This window comes from Capricornis sumatraensis, chromosome 1, assembly GCF_032405125.1.
Source record: "Capricornis sumatraensis isolate serow.1 chromosome 1, serow.2, whole genome shotgun sequence".
In the NCBI taxonomy this organism is placed as follows: domain Eukaryota; kingdom Metazoa; phylum Chordata; class Mammalia; order Artiodactyla; family Bovidae; genus Capricornis; species Capricornis sumatraensis.
In genome coordinates this window covers 156,550,470-156,566,570 of record NC_091069.1, presented here as the reverse complement: position 1 = coordinate 156,566,570, position 16,101 = coordinate 156,550,470, and positions in this window count along the sequence as shown.

The window sequence follows — 16,101 nt, the reverse complement described above, 5'->3', positions numbered from 1 at the left end:
CCATGGACTATAGTCCACAAGGCTCCTCTGTGTATAGGATTTTCTAGGCAAGAATGCTGGAGTGGGTTGCCATTTCCCTCTCCAGAGGTATTCCCGACCCAGGGATCGAATGCGTTGAGTTTCCATTAATGTAATAATAAATGATTTAAATTCATGCTACTTAGGTATGATATTTTACTGCATTTTATATTTTTTTAAATGTATTCTCTATTGTTTGAATTGAGCTGCACTGAACTTTCAATCTCTGTTATAATGAAAAGGAGCTTTGGCATAAATAACATTTGAAAAAAATAATGACAATGTTTAAAATGTGCTTTGTGTGAGGCATGGTGCTACCTAATGTATGTAATATCATTTCATTTGCTCATAATGACTTTGTGAGGTAGATCCAACTTCCCCCATTTTACAGGCTGAGACTCTGAGAAATTAATGAATTTGGCATCACACAGTCAATGAGTGATAGAATAGGCAAGCCTAATTCAAAACTGCAGTAGATGGTTTCACCAATTATATTATCTTTGCAGTCTTCAAATCCTGAATAAATGGGTTATAAGTAAGAGAAATGTATTTAAGAGCCTTTTATAATAAGTAAATTATTCATCTCTGCTAAGTTACTTCAGTCATGACCGACTCTGTGCGACCCCATAGATGGCAGCCCACCAGGCTCCCTTGTCCCTAGGATTTTCCAGGCAAGAACACTGAAGTGGGTTGCCATTTCCTTCTCCAATGCATGAAAGTGAAAAGTGAAAGTGAAGTTGCTCAGTTGTGTCCGACTCTTCATGACCCCATGGACTGCAGCCCACCAGGCTCCTCTGTCCATGAGATTTTCCAGGCAAGAGTCCTGGAGTGGGGTACCATTGCCTTCTCTGAATTCATCTCTAGATAATCTACAAATGGGGGTTGATTTTTTTTTTTAAGAAAGCACAAAAGAAAAGAAAGAAAATTGAACAAACAAGTAAACATATAAGTAAAGATCCATCAAATATAGTAATTGGTGGATGCTGGAGAGGTTATCAAGAGGACATGACCACTGATTGACCAGAGGGCTGGACTTTCATAAAGGAAGATGCCTCACTTTCTCCTCTGTCCTCAGAATGTATGTTTTGCCTATCGCTCCCACAGTGGGAGCTGTTCCAAGAACAAAACCTTGAAAGAATAAGATGTTGAGACCATATGGACTGAATATGGGACTGAACTCAAGGTCTCTCTATGAATTTTAAGATTCTGATAGGAAGGTGAGGAAATCTACAAGCCTCATATGTAAGTTCCCTTGCTTATTCAAAGTGACACCTACCAATCTGAAGTGCTCTGTTTTCTTTCTTCTGTCTCTCCAGGGCCTCAAAATGCAGGGATCAGATTGTGAAACAATGATTGGCAAGCCAGCCAGGAAATCAAATAAATGGGTCTTGGGAAAAAGGCATCCAAGGGCAAATCCTGGGTTGGCCACTGACTTCCGTGCAGGGAGGGATGACTCATATGTTCAGTGCTTGTGGACCACTGTGTGAGCGTGATAAAGCCTGGAAAACAAAGGCTCTTTTAATACACTTGTGTGAGGAACTGCACATAGTACACCATGGGAAAGAAAAGAAATAAATTGCTGGTTTGCTGAATTAGCTTCTGATACCCAGCTAGAGGCTGAAGCTTAAGTTAGCAGTTGGAAGAAGACCTGAGGTTAGAGAAGGACATGAGGTGTCCACTGCTCTGCTAGCTTGGGGCTGGCAGACAAGGTGGGAGAGCAGGATAAGAAGCTGCAGAATTTGGTGAGCATTTTGCAAAGCTAGGACGGTGGAATGGCCACAGATTGTCATAGCCCTTGTGACAAAGCCTGATCGGGATGCTAAGAGGTGGAACCCCTGCGAAAGTGGAGAGGAGGAGGTTATGATGATTGACTATGAAATGGAAAAAAAAAAGCCCCCTTCCATCTGACTCCTATTATACAGAAAAGGCAAAGTACAGTAACCACAACCCCAGCCAGCAAGACAGGCCCTCATTCAGAAAATTTTCATGATGAGAGGATTTGCTCCAACTGAGCTTACTGAACTAGCTGCCAAGTTCCAGGGAAAGGCGAAGGGAAGTCTCCAGGTCTGGTTAGTGCTGCTCTGAGATACAGGATTGGATGGCATTTCCTGGACTGGGTAGGATGCAGAGAAAATGAGCAATGTCACCACACACCCTGCCCTCTGGTGGTGCTTGTGTGGTGATCAGGGGGTTCAAGTTACCTACTGCTTTGCAGACTGGGTTATTCTGGCTGCAGTGAGGCTTGACCCAATGAGGGGGATCTCCTTGGGCACATGAAACTTTGGAAATCTATAGAGGAAGTACAACAAATTCTTAGGGAGCTGGGAATGAGACAGGCCTTCTATGCCTCTGCCTTTGAATGCTCTGATCCAGTTATATTCACTATGGGAGTGAAAACCAAGATACTCTAGTCTGCCTTCAGAACCTGCTGCTGCTGCTGCTGCTGCTGCTAAGTTGCTTCAGTCGTGTCCGACCCTATGCGACCCCAAAGACAGCAGCCCACCAGGCTCCGCCGTCCCTGGGATTCTCCAGGCAAGAACACTGGAGTGGGTTGCCATTTCCTTCTCCAGTGTATGAAAGTGAAAAGTGAAAGTGAAGTAGCTCAGTTGTGTCTGACTTTTCATGACCCCATGGACTGCAGCCCACCAGGTTCCTCCACCCATGGGATTTGCCAGGCAAGAGTACTGGAGTGGGGTGCCATTGCCTTCTCCCAGAACCTGCTATGAAACACCAATTGATATCCATGCTGAGCCCAGTCATGGGGCAAGGCATTTATGAGGTTGTGCAACCCACAGCTGATTTGGGGGAAACTGAGAAATCTAGGGACTAGATAAGGGTTGTGGGAATGGCCCAAGATAGAGCAGGAACTCAAAAAGTCCAAAGACTATCCCAATAGGGTCTGAAGGGTTCAGTAAAAATAACCTAAAAGTAAATATGGTTTAATTTCATAGCTGCTGGGACCCAAGCTGAACAATTAAACTGATAATCCAACACTATGTTGGTTGACCTCAACCAATCCTTTGAGAGGACTGAAATTGCTTCATACTGTGACCCTAAATTTTATATTCAGTATATTCCCTAATACTCAGTGATCAATGCAAAAAAATAGAGGAAAACAATAGAATGAGAAAGACTAGAGATCTTACCAAGAATACTAGATATACCAAGGGAACATTTCATGCAGAGATGGGCACAATAAAGGACAGAAATGGTATGGATCTAGCAGAAGCAGAAGATATTAAGAGGTGGTAAGAATACACAGAAGAACTGTACAGAAAAGATCTTCATGACCCAGATAAAAACCATGGTGTGATCACTCACCTAGAGCTAGACATCCTGGAATGCAAAGTCAAGTGGGCCTCAGGAAGCATCACTACGACAAAGCTAGTGGAGGTGATGAAATTCCAGTTGAGCTATTTCAAATCTTCAAATATGATGCTGTGAAAGTGTTTCAGTCAATATGCCGGCAAATTTGGAAAACTCAGCAGTGGCCAAGGACTGGAAACACTCAGTTTTCATTCCAGTCCCAAAGAAAGGTAATGCTAAAGAATGTTCAAACTACCTCACAATTGCACTCATCTCACAGGCTAGCAAAGTAATGTTCAAAATTCTCCATGCCAGGTTTCAATAGTATGTGAACCATGAATGTCCAGATGTTCAAGCTGGTTTTAGAAAAGGCAGAGGAACCAGAGATTAAATTTCCAACATTAGTTGGCTCATCAAAAAAAGTAAGGGAGTTCCAGAAAAAAAATCTACTTCTGCTTTATTGACTATGCCAAAGCCTTTGCCTGTGTGGATCACAACAAACTGGAAAATTCTTAAAGAGGTCAGAATACCAGATCACCTGACCTGCCTCCTGAGAAATCTGTATGCAGGTCAACAAGCAACAATTACAACTGGACATGGAACAACAGACTGGTTCCAAATTGGGACAGGAGTATGTCAAGGCTATCTACTGTAACCCTGCTTATTTAAATTATATGCAGAATACATCATGCAAAATGCTGGGCTGGAAGAAGCACAAGCTAGAATCAAGATTGCCAGGAGAAATATCAATAACCTCAGATATGCAGATGACACCACCCTTATGGCAGAAAGTGAAGAAGAACTAAAGAGCCTCTTGATGAATGTGAAAAAGGAGAGTAAAAAAGTTGGCTTAAAAATCAACATTCAGAAAACTAAGATAATGGCATCTGGTCCCATGTCTTCATAGCAAATAGATGAGGAAGCAATGGAAACAGTGAGACACTTTTTTTTCTTGGGCTTCAAAATCACTGCAGATGGTGACTGCAGCCATGAAATTAAAGGACGCTTGCTCCTTGGGAGAAAAGTTATGACTAAACTAGACAGTATATTAAAAAGCAGAGACATTACTTTGCCAACAAAGGTCTGTCTAGTCAAAGCTGTGGTTTTTCCAGTAGTCATGTATGGATGTGAGAGTTGGACTACAAAGAAAGCTGAGCACCGAAGAATTGATGTTTTTGAACTGTGGTGTTGGAGAAGACTCTTGAGAGTCCCTTGGACTGCAAGGAGATCCAACCAGTCAATCCTAAAGGAAATCAGTCCTGAGTATTCACTGGAAGGACTGATGCTGAAGCTAAAACTCCAATACTTTGGCCACCTGATGTGAAAAACTGACTCATTGGAAAAGACACTGATGCTGGTTGAAAAGATTGAAGGCAGGAGGAGAAGGGTATGACAGAGGATGATATGGTTGGATGGCATCATTGACTGGGACGTGGGTTTGAGTAAGCTCTGGGAGTTGGTGATGCACAGGGATGCTGCAGTCCATGGAGTTGCAAAAGAATTGGACACAACTGAGTGACTGAACTGATGACTGATGATAATATTCCCTAAAGCATACCTTTAGAAATATTTTTATGACAAAAAAACCCCCGAAACTGAAAAAACAAAACAAAACAAATAGCCATCATTCTTAGAAAAGTGAGAGTCATCACTCTCTTTTTACTTTGAGCATGTTGCGTTAACTACGGAAAGCCTTAAAACCTGAACAGTGGCTCAGAGCTGTTCCACCTGCCCCTACCATGGCTAGGATAGGGGCCCCACATGATCTTGCAAAGGCCTCAGGGATGCAGTCCTACTCAGTGTGGGTGTCTTCACAGTCCAGATTTTGGATGCAGCTCAGGTGAAAGCCTTGGCCCTGGTCCCAGGAGCATACCTTGCTGTACTGGGCTTCAGTTCAGTTCAGTTCAGTATTTGGAAGTATTTGGAGCTTGTGCAGAGCTCACTGTTCACTGCTCCCTTAGATATAAGCAAAAGGTTATATCTCTGTACCCTAACATGTGGTCACCCCCAGAAGTGTTCTGGCCCCCTCATGCTATAGATGGTTGTTTGTTTTGCTTTTAGTTGCTAAGTCATGTCTGACTCTCTGTGACCCCATGGACTGTAGCCCACCAGGTTCCTCTGTCCATGGGGTTTTCCAGGCAAGAATATTGGAATGGTTTGCCATTTCCTTCTCTAGGGGATCTTTCTGACCCAGGGATTGAACTTGTGTCTCCTTCTTGGCAGGCAAATTCTTTACCTGGGAAGTTATGGATGGTTATGGAGGGCAAACAGTTATGGTCAGGAAGGTCCTGTTGACACTTGAGCATTCTCCCCCATGAGAATATAAGGTTTTTAATCTCTTTAATACCAGAGAACATATGGGGCACTATACCCTACAGGGCCAAGCTCAGTAGACCTCTATCAAGAATTCTGTCTCTGCTTTAGATTAATCAAACCAGTGCTGAGCAGAAACAGCAAATGGGAATCAGTAAGCCACCACATTGTAAAATGGTAACTTTACAATAGGAATTACCTGAGTGACCATCAGGAAATACGAGAAACTATGGAATAACTGAACTGAGTGTGCATTGTACATCCTGCACATAGTGTTTTCAACAGCCCAGTATGGCCAGTTAAAAATTCAGATGATTCATGGGGGATGACCAAGAACTACAGAGAACTGAACAAGGTAGTGCACGCATCCATGTGGCTGTGCCCAACACTGCCACCATCTTAGATGCCTTGGCCCTGGTCCCAGGAGTGTACCTTGCTGTACTGGGCTTCAGTTCAGTTCAGTTCAGTTGCTCAGTCATGTCTGACTCTTTGCAAACACATGCAGCACATTAGGCTTCCCTGTGCATCACCAACTCCTGGAGCTTACTCAAACCCATGTCTCTCGAGTCAGTGATGCCATTCAACCATCTTATTCTCTGTTGTCCCCTTCTCCTTCTGCCTTCAATCTTTCCTAGCATCAGGGTCTTTTCCAATGAGTCAGTTCTTCGCATCAGGTGGCCAAAGTAGTGGAGTTTCAGCTTCAGCATCAGTCCTTCCAGTGAATACTCAGGACTGACTTCCTTTAGGATTGACTGCTTGGATCTCCTTGCAGTCCAAGGGGCTCTCATGAGTCTTTTCCAACACCACAGTTCCAAAGCACCAATTCTTAGGCATTCAGCATTCGTTATAGTCCAACTCTCACATTCCATACATGACTACTGGAAAAACCATAGCTTTGACTAGACAGATCTTTGTTGGCAAAGTAATGTCTCTGCTTTTTAATATGCCTTCTAGGTTGGTCATGGTTTTTCTTCCAAGGAGCAAGCATCTTTTAATTTCATGGCTGCAGTCACTATCTGCAGTGCCTTTGGAGCCCCCAAAAATAAAATCTCTCACTGTTTCCATTGCTTCCTCATCTATTTGCCACGAAGTGATGGGACTGGATGCCATGATCTTAGTTTTCTGAATGTTGAGTTTTAAGCCAACTTTTTCACTCTCCTTTTTCACATTCATCAAGAGGCTCTTTAGTTCTTCTTCACTTTCTGCCATAAGGGTGATGTCATCTGCATATCTGAGGTGATTGGTATTTCTCCCAGCAATCTTGACTGCAGCTTGTGCTTCCTCTAGCCCAGCATTTTACATGATGTATTCTGCATATAATTTAAATAAGCAGGATTACAGTAGATAGCCTTGATGTACTCCTATCCCAATTTGGAACCAGTCTATTGTTCCATGTCCAGTTGTAATTGTTGCTTGTTGACCTGCATACAGATTTCTCAGAAGGCAGGTCAGGTGATCTGGTATTCTGATCTCTTTAAGAATTTTCCACAGTTTATTGTGATCTACACAGTCAAAGGTTTTGGCATAGTCAGTAAAGCAGAAGTAGATGTTTTTCTGTTCTTGGCTTACCAAATGCTTTTTTCAGTGTATCTCTTGTGACTGAGTCACAAGATCAATCTGCCTTCACATTGGAGGGAAAACAATGGACTTTTCAGTGTTTCCCTGAAGCTACTCTCCCAGCCCCATCAGTCCTCATGGATGGTAGCCTGAGAACTGTCCCTGTTCTCTTTCCCCAGCTAATAAAATGGGCTCATTTTATTGATGATATTATGTTAACATATGAACACCTGCCTATATTGCAAGACACTTTGAAGACTTTGCTTGAATATCTTTGAGGGAGAAGATGGATGATAAACCACAGAAAATTCAAGGCTCAGGCATTACCATAAAATTTTGTGGTGTCATTTTGTTGGGTAAGATACTCATGGTCTAAGAAACTGTGATTGATAAGATACAAGTCTATACAACTCCTAAGAACATGAAAGACATGCCAGCTTTCATGGGGATTTGGGGGTTTTGGAGAACTTTTCTTCTTTATCTGGGACAGTGTCTTAATCCCTTATACCACGTGATTAAAAAAAGGTATGTGTGGGACTGGGATCAGAGCATCAAGCCACTGTCCAGAAGGCAGAAATAACTACTGCAGCAGACGAAAGCTCTGGGCATCTCCAGTGCAGGGATAGCATCTGGGTAATCTGAGACTCTAGAAGGGACAGAATGTGGCAGAGAAACAAGAGAGAATACCCCTAGGATTTTGGTCCCTGCTCTGGAAGGGGGCAGATTCCCCATATATCCACAGAGCAACAGCTTCTAGCAGTGTATATGGCACTCCTCCAGGAAGAGCTTCTCATGAAGGAACAGGGTATCATGGTAAGAACTTCCCTTTCTATGAAAAGCTGGGTTGAAAATACATTCTATCTACCCAACTCTGCAATGGCTCACTCTTCCAAGATGACTGGGTGGCTTACTTGCCACAGAGGCCAGCCTGCCCACCAATCACTGTCTCCAGAAACGTGGGTTCCGCTAGGTCCTGTGGAGTATGTAGATCCTCCTGCCCTTGTTCCTGCAGAGGCCTCTGTAGCCTGTAAAGAGGGAATAGGGGAAACACCCACTGATGCCCACTATACATGCAGGTCTATCTGGGGCAACTGGTAAATATTCAGCCCAACACTGATACCATCTGATGGAAATAATAACAAAGCACAGCTGCCAGTGGGTTCAACTTAGAGGGTTTTGCCTAAAGATTACTCTTGACTCCTGACTGTTAATTCTTTGCATAAACAGTTGGGCTGTTCTAAAGGCATTGACCCTGTGGCCTGGACAATGGGAAGCCAAGGGTAACTGGTCATGAATAACCCATCTTGGGGTCAGGATATGCGGGAAGACATTTAGGTTTTGTCTATAGAAGCCTGAGGCAGTCCCTACTGTCTTCAGTGTTCATGCTCCTAAGATGTCAACAACCCCTGGCAATCAGGAAACCAGGGTCCTAGTTCTGGTACAAGCCCTAGCAACTGTATAGCCAATGATGACAGATTGTTTTAGAAATACAATAACTTGGTTAGCAATGTAACAGCATGTCCTGTGTGTTCTAAGTAATGCCCAAGGCAAATTCCCAAGGATGCCGAAGGACCTTCACTAGAGTTCCCAGCTGGTGAGGAAATGGCCAATTGATTATATTGACGCCCTCCCTCTGAGTGAGGGTTCTAAATTTGCCTTGTATGGACACTGCACTTGGCTTAACTCACAGGGCTTATTACCAGGCAAGCCTGGCTGCCATCATTAAAGATTAGAGAAGCCAGGTTACTATGTACACATACCCTTGTTAAATGGACAGTGATTAACGGTCACATTTCAAAGGTCTTGGTGAGCAAGACTGGACAAAAGAACACATTAAGTGGAGGTTTCCTCTCTCCTCTAACCTGTAAGCAGCAGAGTTAACAGAAAGGAAAAATGAAATATTAAAACAGCAGATGAAATTACCGATAGGTAAAACCACTGAGGCCTGGTGGACTAACGTGCTCTCCGGGGCTGTAATACATTTCAGTGATTGAGCAGTAGGGTCCGTGGCTCCATACAGCAGACTGCTATCACCTCTATTGCTGCTGCGGTATCCGCCTCCAGCACAGCCAGAGAGCCATCAAACGAGCCATCTCCATGCTAGTGGGACCCCTGACTGACACCTCAAGGCACACTGTGGAAGAGAAGGGCCGGTCACGATGATGGAGGGGTGGAGGAGGTCATCAAGAGGACGTGATCTCCAATTGACACCGGAGCTGGACAATCAGAGGCTCCGCACCCCCTCCCCTGCCCTCGGAATGCTCACCTTCCCCATGGCTGGAGCCATTTTCAAGGCCGCAGCCGTCTTAGAGCAAGGTGTAGTTAGACCATCAAGACGAATACTGTGACTGAACTCAGGTAAGGTGTCTGTGTAAACGTTTGCGATTCTGGTGGGGAAGTGGGTGCGGGGATCTTTCGCAGCAGCTATGGCCAAGCCTCGCAAATAAGTTCTCATGATTGTTTATTAGATCCGCCACCTACAGTCTGGAGTGACTGCCTCTTTCTTCAGTTTCTCCTTGCCACCGCCCTCCCCATATGCAGGGGCCAATTTGGGAACAGACAGGGAAATATTCAGAACTTAACTTTCATGGGAATTAAAATCCTGTTTGGATTCTTTCCTCCCTTTAACAGGCTATGATTACAGAAGCCTGATATTATAACATGGGAGTAAACATGGCAACTGTGTTTTTGAGTTATTGCTTGTAATTACTGTAGAGATAGGGATATTATAAAAAAAACAGCTGAAAGATTTATTGCTGTTTCATCATGCATAGAGAAGCTAAGTACAGATTACTTAAAGTTTGCCTAAAAGATCTATGAATTAATGTTATTGCATATTGTTTATTTTCTGGTGTTCCTTATATTAATATGATGAAAAAATATTCAATAGGGGTAAGGAAGGAAGAGGAGAAAGATAAATTCAAAACCACAAGGTATGTCTTACAAAATTAATTTCTGTCCCACCAGCTCCACTATCTTATTTAATTAAGTGGCTCTGTTACTTAGTTTTCCATAATGTAAGATACCTAATAGTAGAATATATATAGACTGTAGATTATACAAATATTTATTTTACAGGAATGTGCTTAATACTATCACCAGTTCATGTATTCCCAGTGTGTTTGAAATTAAACCGTGAACATATGTAAAAAATAGTATCAGCCTGTTACTGTTTCAGGACCTACAATCATGTGACAGATTATTTGGACTCCTAATTTGCAGTTCACATTTTTTGCCACTTACATTTCATGTATCATCTTCCTTTGTTTCAGTCCATAGTCATATCTTAACTCTAAATTTTAAAGCTTGCTTATTTGTAACATTCATTTGTGTTTAATCCAAATTTTTTTTGAAATTCCCTAAATGGGTTTCCAAATTTTAAATCCTAAGTTAATTGATGTTGGGAAATATATACTGTTTTAAAAAACTTCACTGAGACTAGTAATTAATATCTGCTGGATGAAGTAATAAAACACCAGTTATTCAGTCAACAAAAAGCCTCTTTAGAATTTGTGTTGATGTTATACACTTTAGTAGAAAAGGTTCATCCATTAATAAATTTAGTAAAATTTATTAAAAATATATTTAACCAGAAAAATTATAGATTGAAAAAATGAAAACACTTTTTTGGCACTTTTACCTATTACAAAGCAAAAAACAATACATGGTAAAAATGATTTCAGAAAAATGATTATTAAAAGAAATGAAAACAGCATAGAGTTGTAGCACTTGTAATTTCTGTTCAGTGTTCCATAAAGCACAAGTATAGATTCTTTTAATAAAAAAGTAAAAGTAGAAAAACACAAATGTCAAAAAAATTATTTATGTCAAGATTGAGATTTGATAGCTAGATGACTTCTTGCATATTATTAAATTAGGTCACTAGTTCATTTTCAAAAATCCATTTTCTAGGCAGTTCACCATATGTTTACTAGTCAGTTTTAAATGGAAATGCATATTAAAATAGTTTGGATTATTAACCTGCAGCACAATTTGTCCAGAGATGGAAAAGATTCGATAGAGTGGCAATCTCAGTGTATTTCTTTGAAAATAGGATTTTTAAAGTGTATAATGCACTCAAGGAAGTTGGAAAGGAGGTCTTACTATTTGCCAGACACTTTTCTAAGTGCTGTTTCATGTATTCTCGCATCTATTCAATATAATACTATGTTGTTGGTTAGTTGCTAAGTCATGTCTGACATGTGACCTTGTGTACTGTAGCCGGCCAGACTCCTCTGTCCATGGGATTTCCTAGGCAAGAGTACCAGAGTGGGTTGCTATTTCCTCCTCCATAGGATCTTCCTGATCCAGAGGTGGAACCCGCATATCCTGTGTCTCCTTACAGGAGGATTCTTTACATCTGAGCCACCTGGGAAGCCCATATGATACCATGGGGTAGACATTATTGTGATCCTCATTTTAGAGCTAACAAGAATGAGGTTTCTAGAAAGATACTTTAATCAAGTAGTGTGTGAGGTTGTAATAAGCTCTTCTAGGTGCTATTTCCTGCCAACTCTTCCATGCTTGTTTTTACTAACACTATTTTCTCTGCTTGCATTATACTTAACATGCTGGTTCTTTGTCTGTAAACTCTTTTACATTCTTCAAAATCACTGATCTCACCTCATGCCTAGTTCTCTTTTATGAGGGCTCACAGTCAAGAGTACTTACTGCCATGCACTGAATTAATCTATTGAATTTAACTGGGGCAGCTTTCACTTGGCTGTTATATTGCTGAGGGCAGGAACCTTGGCTTACTCATCTTTAGTCTTAGCACCAGTTCCCTGCAAAACGTAACTTGTTATGTGCTGTACCTTATTCAGTTCAGTTCAGTTCAGTCGCTCAGTCATCTGACTCTTTGCGACCCCACGAATCGCAGCACGTCAGGCCTCTCTGTCCATCACCAACTCCCAGAGCTCACTCAGACTCACGTCGATCGAGTCAGTGATGCCATCCAGCCATCTCATCCTCAGTCATCCCCTTCTCCTCCTGCCCCCAATCCCTGCCAGCATCAGGGTCTCCCAATGAGTCAACTCTTCGCATGAGGTGGCCAAAGTACTGGAGTTTCAGCTTTAGCATCATTCCTTCCAAAGAACACCCAGGACTGATCTCCTTTAGAATGGACTGGTTGGATCTCCTTGCAGTCCAAGGGACTCTCAAGAGGCTTCTCCCACACCACAGTTCAAAAGCATCAATTCTTCAGTGTTCAGCTTTCTTCACAGTCCAACTCTCACATCCACACATGACCACTGGAAAAACCATAACCTTGACTAGACGGACCTTTGTTGACAAAGTAATGTCTCTGCTTTTCAATATGCTATCTAGGTTGGTCATAACTTTCCTTCCAAGGAGTAAGCGTCTTTTAATTTCATGGCTGCAATCACCATCTGCAGTGATTTTGGAACCCCCCAAAATAAAGTCTGCCATTGTTTCCACTGTTTCCCCATCTATTTGCCATGAAGTGATGGGACCAGATGCCATGATCTTCGTTTTCTTAATGTTGAGCTTTAAGCCAACTTTTTCATCCTCCTCTTTCACTTTCATCAAGAGGCTTTTCAGTTCCTCTTCACTTTCTGCCATAAGGGTGGTATCATCTGCATATCTGAGGTTATTGATATTTCTCCCAGCAATCTTGATTCCAGCTTGTGCTTCTTCCAGCCCAGCTTTTCTCATGATGTACTCTACATGTAAGTTAAATAAGCAGGGTGACAATATACAGCCTTGACGTACACCTTTTCCTATTTGGAACCAGTGTGTTGTTCCATGTCCAGTTCTCACTGTTGCTTCCTGACCTGCATACAGATTTTCAAGAGGCAGGTGAGGTGGTCTGGTATTCCCATCTCTTTCAGAATTTTCCACACATAGAAAGATGAAATTTCAGGGCAGAAGGAATGTCTGAAAGGGGATGTGGGACAGGGAAGCATAGAAAGAAGACATAAGGCTATTGATCTGAGATATTCACAGATTCACAGGACAATGCAGCTGGTTGCTCAGCCACATGGGATGTCTTCCAGGGCGTGTGGAAACAGTACACCTTGGAAAAGTCACATAGGAGGAAGAAGGATTGAGAGTTTTTCTACTTCTCCATCCTGTCTCTTGCCTTGCACTGGTTAGAGTTAGGCCTCTTGAATGTTATCACTTTTTGCACTTCTAAATTGTTCCCTGGTACGCATAGGGCAGCATTTCACCTGATCTTCAGAGTTGTGGGAGAAACTATCAGTTAACATTTTGAGTTTTTTTTCTGTTCACTGTGGATTTTGCATTAACTTGATTTTTTCAAAATATACTGAATTTTTTGCAGCCAATTAAAATTTGCCTTACCTTAGCCCCAAACATTCTATAGAAGTGCATATTCCCACAGGTCTAGGTTGTTCAAGATGCACTGGTTTAAATTGGACAATTTTCAAAATACCAGATGCAGAAACACAAAGATCCCCAGGCTCCTGACAAAGCCCATATCACCCTGTTCATTTTTATCAGTTAATCAATCAATTCATTAATTGAACAAATGTATATTAAGATTCTGTGTGCCAGTAAGGATGTTAGTAGACAGCTGTGAAAATGACACTATAACTACTATATTTAAAAATGTAATTTCTTTTTAAAAAAATTTTTATATTTACTTTATTTTACTTTACAATGCTGTATTGGTTTTGCCATACATTGACATGAATCTGCCATGGGTGTACATGAGTTCCCAATCATGAACCCCCCTCCCACCTCCCACCCCATATCATCTCTCTGGATCATCCCCGTGCACCAAGCCCAAGCATCCTGTATCCTGTATCGAACATAGAATGGCAATTCGTTTCTTTCATGATAGTGTGCATGTTTCAATGCCATTCTCCCAAATCATCCCACCCTTTCCCTCTCCCTAAGAGTCCAAAAGTCCGTTCTACACATCTGTGCCTCTTTTGCTGTCTTGCATACAGGGTCATCATTACCATCTTTCTAAATTCCATATATATGTGTTAGTATACTGTATTGGTGTTTTTCTTTCTGGCTTACTTCACTCTGTATAATCGGCTCCAGTTTCATCCATCTCACTAGAACTGATTCAAATGTATTCTTTTTAATGGCTGAGTAATACTCCATTGTGTATATGCAGATGACACCACCCTCATGGCAAAAGTGAAGAGGAGCTAAAAAGCCTCTTGATGAAAGTGAAAGAGGAGAGTGAAAAAGTTGGCTTAAAGCTCAACATTCAGAAAATGAAGATCATGGCATCTGGTCCCATCACTTCATGGCAAATAGATGGGGAAACAGTGGAAAAAGTGTCAGACTTTATTTTTTTGGGCTCCAGAATCACTGCAGATGGTGATGGCAGCCATGAAATTAAAAGACGCTTACTCCTTGGAAGAAAAGTTATGGTCAACCTAGATAGCATATTCAAAAGCAGAGACATTACTTTGCCGACTAAGGTCTGTCTAGTCAAGTCTATGGTTTTTCCAGTGGTCATGTACGAATGTGAGAGTTGGACTGTGAAGAAGGCTGACTGCCGAAGAATTAATGCTTTTGAACTGTGGTGTTGGAGAAGACTCTTGAGAGTCCCTTGGACTGCAAGGAGATCCAACTAGTCCATTCTGAAGGCGATCAGCCCTGGGATTTCTTTGGAAGGAATGATGCTAAAGCTGAAACTCCAGTACTTTGGCCACCTCATGTGAAGAGTTGACTCATTGGAAAAAACTCTGATGCTGGCAGGGATTGGGGGCAGGAGGAGAAGGGGATGACTGAGGATGAGATGGCTGGATGGCATCACGGACTCGGTGGACGTGAGTCTGGGTGAACTCCGGGAGATGGTGATGGACAGGGAGGCCTGGCATGCTGCGATTCATGGGGTCGCAAAGAGTTGGACATGAATGAACTGAACTGAACCACAGCTTTCGTATCCATTTGTCTGAAGATGGACATCTAGGTTGTTTCCATGTCCTGGCTATTATAAACAGTGCTGCAATGAACATTGGGGTACACATGTCTCTTTCAATTCTGGTTTCCTCGGTGTGTATGCCCAGAAGTGGGATTGCTGGGTCATATGGCAGTTCTATTTGCAATTTTTTAAGGAATCTCCACACTGTTCTCCATAGTGGCTGTACTAGTTTGCATTCCCACCAACAGTGTAAGAGGATTCCCTTTTCTCCACACCCTCTCCAGCATTTATTGCTTGTAGACTTTGGAATCGCAGTCATTCAGACTGGTGTGAAATGGTACCTCCTTATGGTTTTGATTTGCATTTCTCTGATAATGAGTGATGTTGAGCATCTTTTCATGTGAGTTTGTTAGCCATCTCTATGTCTTCTTTGGAGAAATGTGTATTTAGTTCTTTGGCCCATTTTTTGATTGGGTCACTTATTTTTCTGGAATTGAGCTGCAGGAGTTGCTTGTATATTTTTGAGATTAGTTGTTTGTCAGTTGCTTCATTTGCTATTATTTTCTCCCATTTAGAAAGCTGTCTTTTCACCTTGCTTATAGTTTCCTTTGTTGTGCAGAAGCTTTTAATTTTAATTAGATCCCATATGTTTATTTTTGCTTTTATTTCCAGTATTCTGGGAGGTGGGTCATAGAGGATCCTGCTGTGATTTATGTCGGAGAGTGTTTTGCCTATGTTCTCCTCTAGGAGTTTTATAGTTTCTGGTCTTACATTTAGATCTTTAATCCATTTTGAGTTTATTTTTGTATGTGGTGTTAGAAAGTGATCTAGTTTCATTCTTTTACAAGTGGTTGACCAGTTTTCCCAGCACCACTTGTTAAAGAGATTGTCTTTACTCCATTGTATATTCTTGCCTCCTTTGTCAAAGATAAGGTGTCCATATGTGTGTGGATTTATCTCTGGGCTTTCTATTTTGTTCCATTGATCTATATGTCTGTCTTTGTGCCAGTACCATACTGTTTTGATGACGGTGACTTTGT